Below are 21,249 nucleotides of genomic sequence, written 5' to 3'. Positions count from 1 at the left end.
TACTGCTTAAAAAAAACTTGTAGATTAACAAAAATACTACCATTCCAAATGTTACATTTATCATCATTTTTGCTAAACTTGCAGATAAAAATTGGACATTTCTGTTTTCATTGAAAACAGATGACCTAAGAGTGAATGTTATAATACAACATAACATGATTGCAGCTTCTAATGTATTAACTTGATCACACCAACCCTCTGCAGCATTGGATGGTTACTGGCATTGTCAGGTGAAAATTGAAGTACTGGGAAAATGGCTACATGGAGATACTGGGTTGAGTGGCATCTTTTTCAAAGGTTGGGAAAACAGTAGTTAGAAATTATGCTACAATTCATATGTTAGCTTTAATTAGAAAAAAATGACACTGTTACCTATCTCTTTTACAATAACAAAATAAATTGAAACTTCTTTAGTTCTTTAATCAGTTGTTTGCTGTATTATGATATTTTTTATGGTTAAAAGCTAAATGATTTTAGGATAAAATGTATTCTCATTAGCAGAGAAAGAATAGAGTTTATAATTGAACAAACAACACATCTAACATTGGATATTAGTAGGAAAGGCTTCTTAAAAGTGGACCAGATAGAATAAGTTCAGTATTGACAAATCTGGTTTCACTGGGGATTGAACCCAGGACCTACCACGAGTAAAGCAGATGTGACAACCCTTACGCTATGAAACCAAGATGAGTGGATCATGGGTGGCCAAGTTTGTATGATCACAAATGTGCATGATCACTTTGTTACCAATTTATTATACAATAACAAAATAAATTGAAACTTCTTTAGTTCTTTAATCAGTTGTTTGCTCTATTATGATAGTTTTTTATGGTTGAAAGCTAAATGTTTTTAAGATAAAATGTATTCTCATTAGCAGTGAAGAAACAGTTTGTAAGTGAACAAACAACATATTTCACATTGGGCAGTAGCAGGAAAGCCTTCCTTAAAGTATACCTGTTGGTATAGGTCATTATTAATAAATATGATTTCACTGGGGATTGAACCCAGGACCTTCTGCGTGTAAAGCAGATGTGATAACCACTACACTATGAAACCAAGACGGAAGCTGTCCTCACATGGTTGGTCAAACTTGCAAGATCAAAAATTTTAGTTAAAACTTAGTAAAGAGTAATGAGCACAATGTCAAATAAACCTGTATATATCTATTTCAAATGAACATTTTACAAAGTTTTTCAAGCTAATAATATTTATATTTGAAAAAAATATGCATTATTTCTAGCAACTTGAACATTTGTATTCTACTGACATGAGATTTAACAAGATTGTCTTGCTATCTATTTTCTTGTCTTGTTATCAAGAACTGCTTGCATATTTTGGTAAGACTTTGTAGAAATAAAATGCCTTTTAATGACATAATTGAAGTATACTGCTTAAAAATTTTTTGTAGATTAACAAAAATACTACCATTCCAAATGTTAAATTTATCATCATTTTTGCTAAACTTGCAGATAAAAATTGGACATTTCTGTTTTCATTGAAAACAGATGACCTAAGAGTGAATGTTATAATACAACATAACATGATTGCAGCTTCTAATGTATTAACTTGATCACACCAACCCTCTGCAGCATTGGATGGTTACTGGCATTGTCAGGTGAAAATTGAAGAACTGGGAAAAGGGCTACATGGTGATACTGGGTTGAGTGGCATCTTTTTCAAAGGTTGGGAAAACAGTAGTTAGAAATGATGCTACAATTCATATGTTAGCTTTAATTAGAAAAAAATGACACTGTTACCTATCTCTTTTACAATAACAAAATAAATTGAAACTTCTTTAGTTCTTTAATCAGTTGTTTGCTGTATTATGATATTTTTTATGGTTAAAAGCTAAATGATTTTAGGATAAAATGTATTCTCATTAGCAGAGAAAGAATAGAGTTTATAATTGAACAAACAACACATCTAACATTGGATATTAGTAGGAAAGGCTTCTTAAAAGTGGACCAGATAGAATAAGTTCAGTATTGACAAATCTGGTTTCACTGGGGATTGAAGCCAGGAACTTCCATGAGTAAAGCAGATGTGATAACCCTTACACTATGAAACCAAGATAGGTGGATGATGGGTGGCCAAGTTTGTATGATCACAAATGTGCATGATCACTTTGTTACCAATTTATTATACAATAACAAAATAAATTGAAACTTCTTTAGTTCTTTAATCAGTTGTTTGCTCTATTATGATAGTTTTTTATGGTTGAAAGCTAAATGTTTTTAAGATAAAATGTATTCTCATTAGCAGTGAAGAAACAGTTTGTAAGTGAACAAACAACATATTTCACATTGGGCAGTAGCAGGAAAGCCTTCCTTAAAGTATACCTATTGGTATAGGTCATTATTAATAAATATGATTTCACTGGGGATTGAACCCAGGACCTTCTGCATGTAAAGCAGATGTGATAACCACCACACTATGAAACCAAGACGGAGGCTGTTCTCACATGGTTGGTCAAACTTGCAAGATCAAAAATTTTAGTTAAAACTTAGTAAAGAGTAATGAGCACAATGTCAAATAAACCTGTATATATCTATTTCAAATGAAACATTTTACAAAGCTTTTCAAGCTAATAATATTTATATTTGAAAAAAATATGCATTATTTCTAGCAACTTGAACATTTGTATTCTACTGACATGAGATTTAACAAGATTGTCTTGCTATCTATTTTCTTGCCTTGTTATCAAGAACTGCTTGCATATTATGGTAAGACTTTGTAGAAATAAAATGCCTTTTAATGACATAATTCAAGTATACTGCTTAAAAAAAACTTGTAGATTAACAAAAATACTACCATTCCAAATGTTAAATTTATCATCATTTTTGCTAAACTTGCAGATAAAAATTGGACATTTCTGTTTTCATTGAAAACAGATGACCCAAGAGTGAATGTTATAATACAACATAACATGATTGCAGCTTCTAATGTATTAACTTGATCACACCAACCCTCTGCAGCATTGGATGGTTACTGGCATTGTCAGGTAAAAATTGAAGTACTGGGAAAATGGCTACATGGAGATACTGGGTTGAGTGGCATCTTTTTCAAAGGTTGGGAAAACAGTAGTTAGAAATTATGCTACAATTCATATGTTAGCTTTAATTAGAAAAAAATGACACTGTTACCAATCTCTTTTACAATAACAAAATAAATTGAAACTTCTTTAGTTCTTTAATCAGTTGTTTGCTGTATTATGATATTTTTTATGGTTAAAAGCTAAATGATTTTAGGAAAAAATGTATTCTCATTAGCAGAGAAAGAACAGAGTTTATAATTGAACAAACAACACATCTAACTTTGGATATTAGCAGGAAAGGCTTTTTAAAAGTGGACCAATTGCATAAGTTTAGTATTGATAAATCTAGTTTTACTGGGCATTGAACCGAGAACCTTCCATGAGTAAAGCAGATGTGATAACCCTTACACTATGAATCCAAGATGAGTGACCAATGGGTGGCCAAGTTTGTATGATCAGAAATGCGCCTGATCACTTTCTTACCATCTATTTATATAATACCAAAATAAATTGAAACTTCTATAGTTCTTTAATCAGTTGTTTGCTCTATTATGATAGTTTTTTATGGTTGAAAGCTAAATGTTTTTAAGATAAAATGTATTCTCATTAGCAGTGAAGAAACAGTTTTAAGTGAACAAACAACATATTTCACATTGGGCAGTAGCAGGAAAGCCTTCCTTAAAGTATACCTGTTGGTATAGGTCATGATTAATAAATTTGATTTCAATGGGGATTGAACCCAGGACCTTCTGCGTGTAAAGCAGATGTGATAACCACTACACTATGAAACAAAGATTGAGAATGTCCTCACATGGTTGGTCAAACTTGCATGATCAAAAATTTTTGTTAAAACTTAGTAAAGAGTAATGAGCACAATGTCAAATAAACCTGTATATATCTATTTCAAATGAACATTTTACAAAGTTTTTCAAGCTAATAATATTTATATTTGAAAACAATATGCATTATTTCTAGCAACTTGAACATTTGTATTCTACTGACATGAGATTTAACAAGATTGTCTTGCTATGTATTTTCTTGCCTTGTTATCAAGAGCTGCTTGCATATTTTGGTAAGACTTTGTAGAAATAAAATGCCTTTTAATGACATAATTCAAGTATACTGCTTAAAAAAAACTTGTAGATTAACAAAAATACTACCATTCCAAATGTTACATTTATCATCATTTTTGCTAAACTTGCAGATAAAAATTGGACATTTCTGTTTTCATTGAAAACAGATGACCTAAGAGTGAATGTTATAATACAACATAACATGATTGCAGCTTCTAATGTATTAACTTGATCACACCAACCCTCTGCAGCATTGGATGGTTACTGGCATTGTCAGGTGAAAATTGAAGTACTGGGAAAATGGCTACATGGAGATACTGGGTTGAGTGGCATCTTTTTCAAAGGTTGGGAAAACAGTAGTTAGAAATGATGCTACAATTCATATGTTAGCTTTAATTAGAAAAAAATGACACTGTTACCTATCTCTTTTACAATAACAAAATAAATTGAAACTTCTTTAGTTCTTTAATCAGTTGTTTGCTGTATTATGATATTTTTTATGGTTAAAAGCTAAATGATTTTAGGATAAAATGTATTCTCATTAGCAGTGAAGAAACAGTTTGTAAGTGAACAAACAACATATTTCACATTGGGCAGTAGCAGGAAAGCCTTCCTTAAAGTATACCTGTTGGTATAGGTCATTATTAATAAATATGATTTCACTGGGGATTGAACCCAGGACCTTCTGCATGTAAAGCAGATGTGATAACCACTAGACTATGAAACCAAGACGGAAGCTGTCCTCACATGGTTGGTCAAACTTGCAAGATCAAAAATTTTAGTTAAAACTTAGTAAAGAGTAATGAGCACAATGTCAAATAAACCTGTATATATCTATTTCAAATGAACCTTTTACAAAGTTTTTCAAGCTAATAATATTTATATTTGAAAAAAATATGCATTATTTCTAGCAACTTGAACATTTGTATTCTACTGACATGAGATTTAACAAGATTGTCTTGCTATGTATTTTCTTGCCTTGTTATCAAGAGCTGCTTGCATATTTTGGTAAGACTTTGTAGAAATAAAATGCCTTTTAATGACATAATTCAAGTATACTGCTTAAAAAAAACTTGTAGATTAACAAAAATACTACCATTCTAAATGTTAAATTTATCATCATTTTTGCTAAACTTGCAGATAAAAATTAGACATTTCTGTTTTCATTGAAAACAGATGACCTAAGAGTGAATGTTATAATACAACATAACATGATTGCAGCTTCTAATGTATTAACTTGATCACACCAACGCTCTGCAGCATTGGATGGTTGCTGGCATTGTCAGGTGAAAATTGAAGTACTGGGAAAAATGGCTACATGGAGATACTGGGTTGAGTGGCATCTTTTTCAAAGGTTGGGAAAACAGTAGTTAGAAATTATGCTACAATTCATATGTTAGCTTTAATTAGAAAAAAATGACACTGTTACCTATCTCTTTTACAATAACAAAATAAATTGAAACTTCTTTAGTTCTTTAATCAGTTGTTTGCTGTATTATGATATTTTTTATGGTTAAAAGCTAAATGATTTTAGGATAAAATGTATTCGCATTAGCAGATAAAGAATAGAGTTTATAATTGAACAAACAACACATCTAACATTGGATATTAGTAGGAAAGGCTTCTTAAAAGTGGACCAGATAGAATAAGTTCAGTATTGACAAATCTGGTTTCACTGGGGATTGAAGCCAGGAACTTCCATGAGTAAAGCAGATGTGATAACCCTTACACTATGAAACCAAGATAGGTGGATGATGGGTGGCCAAGTTTGTATGATCACAAATGTGCATGATCACTTTGTTACCAATTTATTATACAATAACAAAATAAATTGAAACTTCTTTAGTTCTTTAATCAGTTGTTTGCTCTATTATGATTGTTTTTTATGGTTGAAAGCTAAATGTTTTTAAGATAAAATGTATTCTCATTAGCAGTGAAGAAACAGTTTGTAAGTGAACAAACAACATATTTCACATTGGGCAGTAGCAGGAAAGCCTTCCTTAAAGTATACCTGTTGGTATAGGTCATGATTAATAAATTTGATTTCACTGGGGATTGAACCCAGGACCTTCTGCGTGTAAAGCAGATGTGATAACCACAACACTATGAAACCAAGACGGAGGCTGTCCTCACATGGTTGGTCAAACTTGCAAGATCAAAAATTTTAGTTAAAACTTAGTAAAGAGTAATGAGCACAATGTCAAATAAACCTGTATATATCTATTTCAAATGAACATTTTACAAAGTTTTTCAAGCTAATAATATTTATATTTGAAAACAATATGCATTATTTCTAGCAACTTGAACATTTGTATTCTACTGACATGAGATTTAACAAGATTGTCTTGCTATGTATTTTCTTGCCTTGTTATCAAGAGCTGCTTGCATATTTTGGTAAGACTTTGTAGAAATAAAATGCCTTTTAATGACATAATTCAAGTATACTGCTTAAAAAAAACTTGTAGATTAACAAAAATACTACCATTCCAAATGTTACATTTATCATCATTTTTGCTAAACTTGCAGATAAAAATTGGACATTTCTGTTTTCATTGAAAACAGATGACCTAAGAGTGAATGTTATAATACAACATAACATGATTGCAGCTTCTAATGTATTAACTTGATCACACCAACCCTCTGCAGCATTGGATGGTTACTGGCATTGTCAGGTGAAAATTGAAGTACTGGGAAAATGGCTACATGGAGATACTGGGTTGAGTGGCATCTTTTTCAAAGGTTGGGAAAACAGTAGTTAGAAATTATGCTACAATTCATATGTTAGCTTTAATTAGAAAAAAATGACACTGTGACCAATCTCTTTTACAATAACAAAATAAATTGAAACTGCTTTAGTTCTTTAATCAGTTGTTTGCTGTATTATGATATTTTTTATGGTTAAAAGCTAAATAATTTTAGGAAAAAATGTATTCTCATTAGCAGAGAAAGAACAGAGTTTATAATTGAACAAACAACACATCTAACATTGGATATTAGTAGGAAAGGCTTCTTAAAAGTGGACCAGATTGAATAATTTCAGTTTTGACAAATCTGGTTTCACTGGGGATTGAACCCAGGACCTTCCATGAGTAAAGCAGATGTGATATCCCTTACACTAGGAAACTAAGATGAGAGGATCATGGGTGGCCAAGTTTGTATGATCACAAAAGTGCTTGATCACTTTGTTACCAATTTATTATACAATAACAAAATAAATTGAAACTTCTGTAGTTCTTCAATCAGATGCTTGCTCTATTATGATAGTTTTTTATGGTTGAAAGCTAAATGTTTTTAAGATAAAATGTATTCTCATTAGCAGTGAAGAAACAGTTTGTAAGTGAACAAACAGCATATTTCACATTGGGCAGTAGCAGGAAAGCCTTCCTTAAAGTATACCTGTTGGTATAGGTCATTATTAATAAATATGATTTCACAGGGGATTGAACCCAGGACCTTCTGCGTGTAAAGCAGATGTGATAACCACTACACTATGAAACCAAGACGGAAGCTGTCCTCACATGGTTGGTCAAACTTGCAAGATCAAAAATTTTAGTTAAAACTTAGTAAAGAGTAATGAGCACAATGTCAAATAAACCTGTATATATCTATTTCAAATGAACATTTTACAAAGTTTTTCAAGCTAATAATATTTATATTTGAAAAAAATATGCATTATTTCTAGCAACTTGAACATTTGTATTCTACTGACATGAGATTTAACAAGATTGTCTTGCTATCTATTTTCTTGTCTTGTTATCAAGAACTGCTTGCATATTTTGGTAAGACTTTGTAGAAATAAAATGCCTTTTAATGACATAATTGAAGTATACTGCTTAAAAATTTTTTGTAGATTAACAAAAATACTACCATTCCAAATGTTAAATTTATCATCATTTTTGCTAAACTTGCAGATAAAAATTGGACATTTCTGTTTTCATTGAAAACAGATGACCTAAGAGTGAATGTTATAATACAACATAACATGATTGCAGCTTCTAATGTATTAACTTGATCACACCAACCCTCTGCAGCATTGGATGGTTACTGGCATTGTCAGGTGAAAATTGAAGAACTGGGAAAAGGGCTACATGGTGATACTGGGTTGAGTGGCATCTTTTTCAAAGGTTGGGAAAACAGTAGTTAGAAATGATGCTACAATTCATATGTTAGCTTTAATTAGAAAAAAATGACACTGTTACCTATCTCTTTTACAATAACAAAATAAATTGAAACTTCTTTAGTTCTTTAATCAGTTGTTTGCTGTATTATGATATTTTTTATGGTTAAAAGCTAAATGATTTTAGGATAAAATGTATTCTCATTAGCAGAGAAAGAATAGAGTTTATAATTGAACAAACAACACATCTAACATTGGATATTAGTAGGAAAGGCTTCTTAAAAGTGGACCAGATAGAATAAGTTCAGTATTGACAAATCTGGTTTCACTGGGGATTGAAGCCAGGAACTTCCATGAGTAAAGCAGATGTGATAACCCTTACACTATGAAACCAAGATAGGTGGATGATGGGTGGCCAAGTTTGTATGATCACAAATGTGCATGATCACTTTGTTACCAATTTATTATACAATAACAAAATAAATTGAAACTTCTTTAGTTCTTTAATCAGTTGTTTGCTCTATTATGATAGTTTTTTATGGTTGAAAGCTAAATGTTTTTAAGATAAAATGTATTCTCATTAGCAGTGAAGAAACAGTTTGTAAGTGAACAAACAACATATTTCACATTGGGCAGTAGCAGGAAAGCCTTCCTTAAAGTATACCTATTGGTATAGGTCATTATTAATAAATATGATTTCACTGGGAATTGAACCCAGGACCTTCTGCGTGTAAAGCAGAAGTGATAACCACCACACTATGAAACAAAGACGGAGGCTGTTCTCACATGGTTGGTCAAACTTGCAAGATCAAAAATTTTAGTTAAAACTTAGTAAAGAGTAATGAGCACAATGTCAAATAAACCTGTATATATCTATTTCAAATGAAACATTTTACAAAGCTTTTCAAGCTAATAATATTTATATTTGAAAAAAATATGCATTATTTCTAGCAACTTGAACATTTGTATTCTACTGACATGAGATTTAACAAGATTGTCTTGCTATCTATTTTCTTGCCTTGTTATCAAGAGCTGCTTGCATATTATGGTAAGACTTTGTAGAAATAAAATGCCTTTTAATGACATAATTCAAGTATACTGCTTAAAAAAAACTTGTAGATTAACAAAAATACTACCATTCCAAATGTTAAATTTATCATCATTTTTGCTAAACTTGCAGATAAAAATTGGACATTTCTGTTTTCATTGAAAACAGATGACCCAAGAGTGAATGTTATAATACAACATAACATGATTGCAGCTTCTAATGTATAAACTTGATCACACCAACCCTCTGCAGCATTGGATGGTTACTGGCATTGTCAGGTGAAAATTGAAGTACTGGGAAAAGGGCTACATGGTGATACTGGGTTGAGTGGCATCTTTTTCAAAGGTTGGGAAAACAATAGTTAGAAATGATGCTTCAATTCATATGTTAGCTTTAATTAGAAAAAAATGACACTGTTACCTATCTCTTTTACAATAACAAAATAAATTGAAACTTCTTTAGTTCTTTAATCAGTTGTTTGCTGTATTATGATATTTTTTATGGTTAAAAGCTAAATGATTTTAGGATAAAATGTATTCTCATTAGCAGAGAAAGAATAGAGTTTATAATTGAACAAACAACACATCTAACATTGGATATTAGTAGGAAAGGCTTCTTAAAAGTGGACCAGATAGAATAAGTTCAGTATTGACAAATCTGGTTTCACTGGGGATTGAACCCAGGACCTTCCACGAGTAAAGCAGATGTGACAACCCTTACGCTATGAAACCAAGATGAGAGGATCATGGGTGGCCAAGTTTGTATGATCACAAATGTGCATGATCACTTTGTTACCAATTTATTATACAATAACAAAATAAATTGAAACTTCTTTAGTTCTTTAATCAGTTGTTTGCTCTATTATGATAGTTTTTTGTGGTTGAAAGCTAAATGTTTTTAAGATAAAATGTATTCTCATTAGCAGTGAAGAAACAGTTTGTAAGTGAACAAACAACATATTTCACATTGGGCAGTAGCAGGAAAGCCTTCCTTAAAGTATACCTGTTGGTATAGGTCATTATTAATAAATATGATTTCACTGGGGATTGAACCCAGGACCTTCTGCATGTAAAGCAGATGTGATAACCACTACACTATGAAACCAAGACGGAGGCTGTCCTCACATGGTTGGTCAAACTTGCAAGATCAAAAATTTTAGTTAAAACTTAGTAAAGAGTAATGAGCACAATGTCAAATAAACCTGTATATATCTATTTCAAATGAACATTTTACAAAGTTTTTCAAGCTAATAATATTTATATTTGAAAAAAATATGCATTATTTCTAGCAACTTGAACATTTGTATTCTACTGACATGAGATTTAACAAGATTGTCTTGCTATCTATTTTCTTGCCTTGTTATCAAGAGCTGCTTGCATATTTTGGTAAGATTTTGTAGAAATAAAATGCCTTTTAATGACATAATTCAAGTATACTGCTTAAAAAAAACTTGTAGATTAACAAAAATACTACCATTCTAAATGTTAAATTTATCATCATTTTTGCTAAACTTGCAGATAAAAATTAGACATTTCTGTTTTCATTGAAAACAGATGACCTAAGAGTGAATGTTATAATACAACATAACATGATTGCAGCTTCTAATGTATTAACTTGATCACACCAACGCTCTGCAGCATTGGATGGTTGCTGGCATTGTCAGGTGAAAATTGAAGTACTGGGAAAAATGGCTACATGGAGATTCTGGGTTGAGTGGCATCTTTTTCAAAGGTTGGGAAAACAGTAGTTAGAAATGATGCTACAATTCATATGTTAGCTTTAATTAGAAAAAAACGACACTTTGTTACCAATCTCTTTTACAATAACAAAATAAATTGAAACTTCTTTAGTTCTTTAATCAGTTGTTTGCTGTATTATGATATTTTTTATGGTTAAAAGCTAAATGATTGTAGGATAAAATTTATTCTCATTAGCAGAGAAAGAATAGAGTTTATAATTGAACAAACAACACATCTAACATTGGATATTAGTAGGAAAGGCTTCTTTAAAGTGGACCAGATTGAATAATTTCTGTATTGACAAATCTGGTTTCACTGGGGATTGAACCCAGTACCTTCCATGAGTAAAGCAGATGTGATATCCCTTACACTATGAAACCAAGATGAGAGGATCATGGGTGGCCAAGTTTGTATGATCACAAAAGTGCATGATCACTTTGTTACCAATTTTTTATACAATAACAAAATAACTTCAAACTTCTTTAGTTCTTTAATCAGTTGTTTGCTCTATTATGATAGTTTTTTGTGGTTGAAAGCTAAATGTTTTTAAGATAAAATGTATTCTCATTAGCAGTGAAGAAACAGTTTGTAAGTAAACAAACAACATATTTCACATTGGGCAGTAGCAGGAAAGAATTCCTTAAAGTATACCTGTTGGTATAGGTCATTATTAATAAATATGATTTCACTGGGGATTGAACCCAGGACCTTCTGCGTGTAAAGCAGATGTGATAACCACTACACTATGAAACCAAGACGGAAGCTGTCCTCACATGGTTGGTCAAACTTGCAAGATCAAAAATTTTAGTTAAAACTTAGTAAAGAGTAATGAGCACAATGTCAAATAAACCTGTATATATCTATTTCAAATGAACATTTTACAAAGTTTTTCAAGCTAATAATATTTATATTTGAAAAAAATATGCATTATTTCTAGCAACTTGAACATTTGTATTCTACTGACATGAGATTTAACAAGATTGTCTTGCTATCTATTTTCTTGTCTTGTTATCAAGAACTGCTTGCATATTTTGGTAAGACTTTGTAGAAATAAAATGCCTTTTAATGACATAATTCAAGTATACTGCTTAAAAATTTTTTGTAGATTAACAAAAATACTACCATTCCAAATGTTAAATTTATCATCATTTTTGCTAAACTTGCAGATAAAAATTGGACATTTCTGTTTTCATTGAAAACAGATGACCTAAGAGTGAATGTTATAATACAACATAACATGATTGCAGCTTCTAATGTATTAACTTGATCACACCAACCCTCTGCAGCATTGGATGGTAACTGGCATTGTCAGGTGAAAATTGAAGAACTGGGAAAAGGGCTACATGGTGATACTGGGTTGAGTGGCATCTTTTTCAAAGGTTGGGAAAACAGTAGTTAGAAATGATGCTACAATTCATATGTTAGCTTTAATTAGAAAAAAATGACACTGTTACCTATCTCTTTTACAATAACAAAATAAATTGAAACTTCTTTAGTTCTTTAATCAGTTGTTTGCTGTATTATGATATTTTTTATGGTTAAAAGCTAAATGATTTTAGGATAAAATGTATTCTCATTAGCAGAGAAAGAATAGAGTTTATAATTGAACAAACAACACATCTAACATTGGATATTAGTAGGAAAGGCTTCTTAAAAGTGGACCAGATAGAATAAGTTCAGTATTGACAAATCTGGTTTCACTGGGGATTGAAGCCAGGAACTTCCATGAGTAAAGCAGATGTGATAACCCTTACACTATGAAACCAAGATAGGTGGATGATGGGTGGCCAAGTTTGTATGATCACAAATGTGCATGATCACTTTGTTACCAATTTATTATACAATAACAAAATAAATTGAAACTTCTTTAGTTCTTTAATCAGTTGTTTGCTCTATTATGATAGTTTTTTATGGTTGAAAGCTAAATGTTTTTAAGATAAAATGTATTCTCATTAGCAGTGAAGAAACAGTTTGTAAGTGAACAAACAACATATTTCACATTGGGCAGTAGCAGGAAAGCCTTCCTTAAAGTATACCTGTTGGTATAGGTCATTACTAATAAATATGATTTCACTGGGGATTGAACCCAGGACCTTCTGCGTGTAAAGCAGATGTGATAACCACTACACTATGAAACCAAGACGGAGGCTGTCCTCACATGGTTGGTCAAACTTGCAAGATCAAAAATTTTAGTTAAAACTTAGTAAAGAGTAATGAGCACAATGTCAAATAAACCTGTATATATCTATTTCAAATGAACATTTTGCAAAGTTTTTCAAGCTAATAATATTTATATTTGAAAAAAATATGCATTATTTCTAGCAACTTGAACATTTGTATTCTACTGACATGAGATTTAACAAGATTGTCTTGCTATCTATTTTCTTGCCTTGTTATCAAGAGCTGCTTGCATATTTTGGTAAGATTTTGTAGAAATAAAATGCCTTTTAATGACATAATTCAAGTATACTGCTTAAAAAAAACTTGTAGATTAACAAAAATACTACCATTCTAAATGTTAAATTTATCATCATTTTTGCTAAACTTGCAGATAAAAATTAGACATTTCTGTTTTCATTGAAAACAGATGACCTAAGAGTGAATGTTATAATACAACATAACATGATTGCAGCTTCTAATGTATTAACTTGATCACACCAACGCTCTGCAGCATTGGATGGTTGCTGGCATTGTCAGGTGAAAATTGAAGTACTGGGAAAAATGGCTACATGGAGATTCTGGGTTGAGTGGCATCTTTTTCAAAGGTTGGGAAAACAGTAGTTAGAAATGATGCTACAATTCATATGTTAGCTTTAATTAGAAAAAAACGACACTTTGTTACCAATCTCTTTTACAATAACAAAATAAATTGAAACTTCTTTAGTTCTTTAATCAGTTGTTTGCTGTATTATGATATTTTTTATGGTTAAAAGCTAAATGATTGTAGGATAAAATTTATTCTCATTAGCAGAGAAAGAATAGAGTTTATAATTGAACAAACAACACATCTAACATTGGATATTAGTAGGAAAGGCTTCTTTAAAGTGGACCAGATTGAATAATTTCTGTATTGACAAATCTGGTTTCACTGGGGATTGAACCCAGTACCTTCCATGAGTAAAGCAGATGTGATATCCCTTACACTATGAAACCAAGATGAGAGGATCATGGGTGGCCAAGTTTGTATGATCACAAAAGTGCATGATCACTTTGTTACCAATTTTTTATACAATAACAAAATAACTTCAAACTTCTTTAGTTCTTTAATCAGTTGTTTGCTCTATTATGATAGTTTTTTGTGGTTGAAAGCTAAATGTTTTTAAGATAAAATGTATTCTCATTAGCAGTGAAGAAACAGTTTGTAAGTGAACAAACAACATATTTCACATTGGGCAGTAGCAGGAAAGCCTTCCTTAAAGTATACCTGTTGGTATAGGTCATTATTAATAAATATGATTTCACTGGGGATTGAACCCAGGACCTTCTGCATGTAAAGCAGATGTGATAACCACTACACTATGAAACCAAGACGGAGGCTGTCCTCACATGGTTGGTCAAACTTGCAAGATCAAAAATTTTAGTTAAAACTTAGTAAAGAGTAATGAGCACAATGTCAAATAAACCTGTATATATCTATTTCAAATGAACATTTTACAAAGTTTTTCAAGCTAATAATATTTATATTTGAAAAAAATATGCATTATTTCTAGCAACTTGAACATTTGTATTCTACTGACATGAGATTTAACAAGATTGTCTTGCTATCTATTTTCTTGCCTTGTTATCAAGAGCTGCTTGCATATTTTGGTAAGATTTTGTAGAAATAAAATGCCTTTTAATGACATAATTCAAGTATACTGCTTAAAAAAAACTTGTAGATTAACAAAAATACTACCATTCTAAATGTTAAATTTATCATCATTTTTGCTAAACTTGCAGATAAAAATTAGACATTTCTGTTTTCATTGAAAACAGATGACCTAAGAGTGAATGTTATAATACAACATAACATGATTGCAGCTTCTAATGTATTAACTTGATCACACCAACGCTCTGCAGCATTGGATGGTTGCTGGCATTGTCAGGTGAAAATTGAAGTACTGGGAAAAATGGCTACATGGAGATTCTGGGTTGAGTGGCATCTTTTTCAAAGGTTGGGAAAACAGTAGTTAGAAATGATGCTACAATTCATATGTTAGCTTTAATTAGAAAAAAACGACACTTTGTTACCAATCTCTTTTACAATAACAAAATAAATTGAAACTTCTTTAGTTCTTTAATCAGTTGTTTGCTGTATTATGATATTTTTTATGGTTAAAAGCTAAATGATTGTAGGATAAAATTTATTCTCATTAGCAGAGAAAGAATAGAGTTTATAATTGAACAAACAACACATCTAACATTGGATATTAGTAGGAAAGGCTTCTTTAAAGTGGACCAGATTGAATAATTTCTGTATTGACAAATCTGGTTTCACTGGGGATTGAACCCAGTACCTTCCATGAGTAAAGCAGATGTGATATCCCTTACACTATGAAACCAAGATGAGAGGATCATGGGTGGCCAAGTTTGTATGATCACAAAAGTGCATGATCACTTTGTTACCAATTTTTTATACAATAACAAAATAACTTCAAACTTCTTTAGTTCTTTAATCAGTTGTTTGCTCTATTATGATAGTTTTTTGTGGTTGAAAGCTAAATGTTTTTAAGATAAAATGTATTCTCATTAGCAGTGAAGAAACAGTTTGTAAGTGAACAAACAACATATTTCACATTGGGCAGTAGCAGGAAAGAATTCCTTAAAGTATACCTGTTGGTATAGGTCATTATTAATAAATATGATTTCACTGGGGATTGAACCCAGGACCTTCTGCGTGTAAAGCAGATGTGATAACCACTACACTATGAAACCAAGACGGAGGCTGTCCTCACATGGTTGGTCAAACTTGCAAGATCAAAAATTTTAGTTAAAACTTAGTAAAGAGTAATGAGCACAATGTCAAATAAACCTGTATATATCTATTTCAAATGAACATTTTACAAAGTTTTTCAAGCTAATAATATTTATATTTGAAAAAAATATGCATTATTTCTAGCAACTTGAACATTTGTATTCTACTGACATGAGATTTAACAAGATTGTCTTGCTATCTATTTTCTTGCCTTGTTATCAAGAGCTGCTTGCATATTTTGGTAAGATTTTGTAGAAATAAAATGCCTTTTAATGACATAATTCAAGTATACTGCTTAAAAAAAACTTGTAGATTAACAAAAATACTACCATTCTAAATGTTAAATTTATCATCATTTTTGCTAAACTTGCAGATAAAAATTAGACATTTCTGTTTTCATTGAAAACAGATGACCTAAGAGTGAATGTTATAATACAACATAACATGATTGCAGCTTCTAATGTATTAACTTGATCACACCAACGCTCTGCAGCATTGGATGGTTGCTGGCATTGTCAGGTGAAAATTGAAGTACTGGGAAAAATGGCTACATGGAGATTCTGGGTTGAGTGGCATCTTTTTCAAAGGTTGGGAAAACAGTAGTTAGAAATGATGCTACAATTCATATGTTAGCTTTAATTAGAAAAAAACGACACTTTGTTACCAATCTCTTTTACAATAACAAAATAAATTGAAACTTCTTTAGTTCTTTAATCAGTTGTTTGCTGTATTATGATATTTTTTATGGTTAAAAGCTAAATGATTGTAGGATAAAATTTATTCTCATTAGCAGAGAAAGAATAGAGTTTATAATTGAACAAACAACACATCTAACATTGGATATTAGTAGGAAAGGCTTCTTTAAAGTGGACCAGATTGAATAATTTCTGTATTGACAAATCTGGTTTCACTGGGGATTGAACCCAGTACCTTCCATGAGTAAAGCAGATGTGATATCCCTTACACTATGAAACCAAGATGAGAGGATCATGGGTGGCCAAGTTTGTATGATCACAAAAGTGCATGATCACTTTGTTACCAATTTTTTATACAATAACAAAATAACTTCAAACTTCTTTAGTTCTTTAATCAGTTGTTTGCTCTATTATGATAGTTTTTTGTGGTTGAAAGCTAAATGTTTTTAAGATAAAATGTATTCTCATTAGCAGTGAAGAAACAGTTTGTAAGTGAACAAACAACATATTTCACATTGGGCAGTAGCAGGAAAGCTTTCCTTAAAGTATACCTGTTGGTATAGGTCATTATTAATAAATATGATTTCACTGGGGATTGAACCCAGGACCTTCTGCATGTAAAGCAGATGTGATAACCACTACACTATGAAACCAAGACGGAGGCTGTCCTCACATGGTTGGTCAAACTTGCAAGATCAAAAATTTTAGTTAAAACTTAGTAAAGAGTAATGAGCACAATGTCAAATAAACCTGTATATATCTATTTCAAATGAACATTTTACAAAGTTTTTCAAGCTAATAATATTTATATTTGAAAAAAATATGCATTATTTCTAGCAACTTGAACATTTGTATTCTACTGACATGAGATTTAACAAGATTGTCTTGCTATCTATTTTCTTGCCTTGTTATCAAGAGCTGCTTGCATATTTTGGTAAGATTTTGTAGAAATAAAATGCCTTTTAATGACATAATTCAAGTATACTGCTTAAAAAAAACTTGTAGATTAACAAAAATACTACCATTCTAAATGTTAAATTTATCATCATTTTTGCTAAACTTGCAGATAAAAATTAGACATTTCTGTTTTCATTGAAAACAGATGACCTAAGAGTGAATGTTATAATACAACATAACATGATTGCAGCTTCTAATGTATTAACTTGATCACACCAACGCTCTGCAGCATTGGATGGTTGCTGGCATTGTCAGGTGAAAATTGAAGTACTGGGAAAAATGGCTACATGGAGATTCTGGGTTGAGTGGCATCTTTTTCAAAGGTTGGGAAAACAGTAGTTAGAAATGATGCTACAATTCATATGTTAGCTTTAATTAGAAAAAAACGACACTTTGTTACCAATCTCTTTTACAATAACAAAATAAATTGAAACTTCTTTAGTTCTTTAATCAGTTGTTTGCTGTATTATGATATTTTTTATGGTTAAAAGCTAAATGATTGTAGGATAAAATTTATTCTCATTAGCAGAGAAAGAATAGAGTTTATAATTGAACAAACAACACATCTAACATTGGATATTAGTAGGAAAGGCTTCTTTAAAGTGGACCAGATTGAATAATTTCTGTATTGACAAATCTGGTTTCACTGGGGATTGAACCCAGTACCTTCCATGAGTAAAGCAGATGTGATATCCCTTACACTATGAAACCAAGATGAGAGGATCATGGGTGGCCAAGTTTGTATGATCACAAAAGTGCATGATCACTTTGTTACCAATTTTTTATACAATAACAAAATAACTTCAAACTTCTTTAGTTCTTTAATCAGTTGTTTGCTCTATTATGATAGTTTTTTATGGTTGAAAGCTAAATGTTTTTAAGATAAAATGTATTCTCATTAGCAGTGAAGAAACAGTTTGTAAGTGAACAAACAACATATTTCACATTGGGCAGTAGCAGGAAAGCCTTCCTTAAAGTATACCTATTGGTATAGGTCATTATTAATAAATATGATTTCACTGGGAATTGAACCCAGGACCTTCTGCGTGTAAAGCAGATGTGATAACCACTACACTATGAAACCAAGACGGAGGCTGTTCTCACATGGTTGGTCAAACTTGCAAGATCAAAAATTTTAGTTAAAACTTAGTAAAGAGTAATGAGCACAATGTCAAATAAACCTGTATATATCTATTTCAAATGAACATTTTACAAAGTTTTTCAAGCTAATAATATTTATATTTGAAAAAAATATGCATTATTTCTAGCAACTTGAACATTTGTATTCTACTGACATGAGATTTAACAAGATTGTCTTGCTATCTATTTTCTTGTCTTGTTATCAAGAACTGCTTGCATATTTTGGTAAGACTTTGTAGAAATAAAATGCCTTTTAATGACATAATTCAAGTATACTGCTTAAAAATTTTTTGTAGATTAACAAAAATACTACCATTCTAAATGTTAAATTTATCATCATTTTTGCTAAACTTGCAGATAAAAATTGGACATTTCTGTTTTCATTGAAAACAGATGACCCAAGAGTGAATGTTATAATACAACATAACATGATTGCAGCTTCTAATGTATAAACTTGATCACACCAACCCTCTGCAGCATTGGATGGTTACTGGCATTGTCAGGTGAAAATTGAAGTACTGGGAAAAGGGCTACATGGTGATACTGGGTTGAGTGGCATCTTTTTCAAAGGTTGGGAAAACAATAGTTAGAAATGATGCTTCAATTCATATGTTAGCTTTAATTAGAAAAAAACGACACTTTGTTACCAATCTCTTTTACAATAACAAAATAAATTGAAACTTCTTTAGTTCTTTAATCAGTTGTTTGCTGTATTATGATATTTTTTATGGTTAAAAGCTAAATGATTTTAGGATAAAATGTATTCTCATTAGCAGAGAAAGAATAGAGTTTATAATTGAACAAACAACACATCTAACATTGGATATTAGTAGGAAAGGCTTCTTAAAAGTGGACCAGATAGAATAAGTTCAGTATTGACAAATCTGGTTTTACTGGGGATTGAACCCAGGACCTTCCACGAGTAAAGCAGATGTGACAACCCTTACGCTATGAAACCAAGATGAGTGGATCATGGGTGGCCAAGTTTGTATGATCACAAATGTGCATGATCACTTTGTTACCAATTTATTATACAATAACAAAATAAATTGAAACTTCTTTAGTTCTTTAATCAGTTGTTTGCTCTATTATGATAGTTTTTTATGGTTGAAAGCTAAATGTTTTTAAGATAAAATGTATTCTCATTAGCAGTGAAGAAACAGTTTGTAAGTGAACAGACAACATATTTCACATTGGGCAGTAGCAGGAAAGCCTTCCTTAAAGTATACCTGTTGGTATAGGTCATTATTAATAAATATGATTTCACTGGGGATTGAACCAAGGACCTTCTGCGTGTAAAGCAGATGTGATAACCACTACACTATGAAACCAAGACAGAGGCTGTCCTCACATGGTTGGTCAAACTTGCAAGATCAAAAATTTTAGTTAAAACTTAGTAAAGAGTAATGAGCACAATGTCAAATAAACCTGTATATATCTATTTCAAATGAACATTTTACAAAGTTTTTCAAGCTAATAATATTTATATTTGAAAAAAATATGCATTATTTCTAGCAACTTGAACATTTGTATTCTACTGACATGAGATTTAACAAGATTGTCTTGCTATCTATTTTCTTGCCTTGTTATCAAGAGCTGCTTGCATATTTTGGTAAGATTTTGTAGAAATAAAATGCCTTTTAATGACATAATTCAAGTATACTGCTTAAAAAAAACTTGTAGATTAACAAAAATACTACCATTCTAAATGTTAAATTTATCATCATTTTTGCTAAACTTGCAGATAAAAATTAGACATTTCTGTTTTCATTGAAAACAGATGACCTAAGAGTGAATGTTATAATACAACATAACATGATTGCAGCTTCTAATGTATTAACTTGATCACACCAACGCTCTGCAGCATTGGATGGTTGCTGGCATTGTCAGGTGAAAATTGAAGTACTGGGAAAAATGGCTACATGGAGATTCTGGGTTGAGTGGCATCTTTTTCAAAGGTTGGGAAAACAGTAGTTAGAAATGATGCTACAATTCATATGTTAGCTTTAATTAGAAAAAAACGACACTTTGTTACCAATCTCTTTTACAATAACAAAATAAATTGAAACTTCTTTAGTTCTTTAATCAGTTGTTTGCTGTATTATGATATTTTTTATGGTTAAAAGCTAAATGATTGTAGGATAAAATTTATTCTCATTAGCAGAGAAAGAATAGAGTTTATAATTGAACAAACAACACATCTAACATTGGATATTAGTAGGAAAGGCTTCTTAAAAGTGGACCAGATAGAATAAGTTCAGTATTGACAAATCTGGTTTCACTGGGGATTGAACCCAGGACCTTCCACGAGTAAAGCAGATGTGACAACCCTTACGCTATGAAACCAAGATGAGTGGATCATGGGTGGCCAAGTTTGTATGATCACAAATGTGCATGATCACTTTGTTACCAATTTATTATACAATAACAAAATAAATTGAAACTTCTTTAGTTCTTTAATCAGTTGTTTGCTCTATTATGATAGTTTTTTA

At 31.2% G+C, this 21,249-nt stretch overlaps 15 non-coding genes across 15 annotated transcripts; all 15 read right to left on the bottom strand.

Moving 5' to 3' along the window:
- Positions 1-983: 983 nt before the first annotated feature.
- TRNAV-UAC (transfer RNA valine (anticodon UAC)) lies at positions 984-1,056 on the bottom strand. Its single transcript has one exon. It is a non-coding gene; the product is annotated as a tRNA-Val (tRNA).
- Positions 1,057-2,368: 1,312 nt separating this feature from the next.
- On the bottom strand, positions 2,369-2,441 carry TRNAV-UAC (transfer RNA valine (anticodon UAC)). The gene has a single exon. It is a non-coding gene; the product is annotated as a tRNA-Val (tRNA).
- A 1,310-nt stretch (positions 2,442-3,751) lies between these two features.
- TRNAV-UAC (transfer RNA valine (anticodon UAC)) lies at positions 3,752-3,825 on the bottom strand. The gene has a single exon. It is a non-coding gene; the product is annotated as a tRNA-Val (tRNA).
- Positions 3,826-4,761: 936 nt separating this feature from the next.
- On the bottom strand, positions 4,762-4,834 carry TRNAV-UAC (transfer RNA valine (anticodon UAC)). Its single transcript has one exon. It is a non-coding gene; the product is annotated as a tRNA-Val (tRNA).
- Positions 4,835-6,147: 1,313 nt separating this feature from the next.
- TRNAV-UAC (transfer RNA valine (anticodon UAC)) lies at positions 6,148-6,220 on the bottom strand. Its single transcript has one exon. It is a non-coding gene; the product is annotated as a tRNA-Val (tRNA).
- A 1,312-nt stretch (positions 6,221-7,532) lies between these two features.
- Positions 7,533-7,605, bottom strand: TRNAV-UAC (transfer RNA valine (anticodon UAC)). Its single transcript has one exon. It is a non-coding gene; the product is annotated as a tRNA-Val (tRNA).
- A 1,312-nt stretch (positions 7,606-8,917) lies between these two features.
- TRNAV-UAC (transfer RNA valine (anticodon UAC)) lies at positions 8,918-8,990 on the bottom strand. Its single transcript has one exon. It is a non-coding gene; the product is annotated as a tRNA-Val (tRNA).
- Positions 8,991-10,303: 1,313 nt separating this feature from the next.
- TRNAV-UAC (transfer RNA valine (anticodon UAC)) lies at positions 10,304-10,376 on the bottom strand. The gene has a single exon. It is a non-coding gene; the product is annotated as a tRNA-Val (tRNA).
- A 1,315-nt stretch (positions 10,377-11,691) lies between these two features.
- On the bottom strand, positions 11,692-11,764 carry TRNAV-UAC (transfer RNA valine (anticodon UAC)). Its single transcript has one exon. It is a non-coding gene; the product is annotated as a tRNA-Val (tRNA).
- A 1,312-nt stretch (positions 11,765-13,076) lies between these two features.
- TRNAV-UAC (transfer RNA valine (anticodon UAC)) lies at positions 13,077-13,149 on the bottom strand. Its single transcript has one exon. It is a non-coding gene; the product is annotated as a tRNA-Val (tRNA).
- Positions 13,150-14,464: 1,315 nt separating this feature from the next.
- TRNAV-UAC (transfer RNA valine (anticodon UAC)) lies at positions 14,465-14,537 on the bottom strand. Its single transcript has one exon. It is a non-coding gene; the product is annotated as a tRNA-Val (tRNA).
- A 1,315-nt stretch (positions 14,538-15,852) lies between these two features.
- Positions 15,853-15,925, bottom strand: TRNAV-UAC (transfer RNA valine (anticodon UAC)). The gene has a single exon. It is a non-coding gene; the product is annotated as a tRNA-Val (tRNA).
- A 1,315-nt stretch (positions 15,926-17,240) lies between these two features.
- Positions 17,241-17,313, bottom strand: TRNAV-UAC (transfer RNA valine (anticodon UAC)). Its single transcript has one exon. It is a non-coding gene; the product is annotated as a tRNA-Val (tRNA).
- A 1,315-nt stretch (positions 17,314-18,628) lies between these two features.
- Positions 18,629-18,701, bottom strand: TRNAV-UAC (transfer RNA valine (anticodon UAC)). Its single transcript has one exon. It is a non-coding gene; the product is annotated as a tRNA-Val (tRNA).
- Positions 18,702-20,015: 1,314 nt separating this feature from the next.
- Positions 20,016-20,088, bottom strand: TRNAV-UAC (transfer RNA valine (anticodon UAC)). The gene has a single exon. It is a non-coding gene; the product is annotated as a tRNA-Val (tRNA).
- Between the last annotated feature and the right edge of the window lie 1,161 nt (positions 20,089-21,249).

Source organism: Taudactylus pleione, unplaced genomic scaffold (genome assembly GCF_031769625.1).
Source record: "Taudactylus pleione unplaced genomic scaffold, aTauple2 ptg000085l, whole genome shotgun sequence".
In the NCBI taxonomy this organism is placed as follows: domain Eukaryota; kingdom Metazoa; phylum Chordata; class Amphibia; order Anura; family Myobatrachidae; genus Taudactylus; species Taudactylus pleione.
The sequence above is the reverse complement of the archived record's forward strand: the minus strand, read 5'-3'. Positions and strand labels throughout refer to the sequence as shown.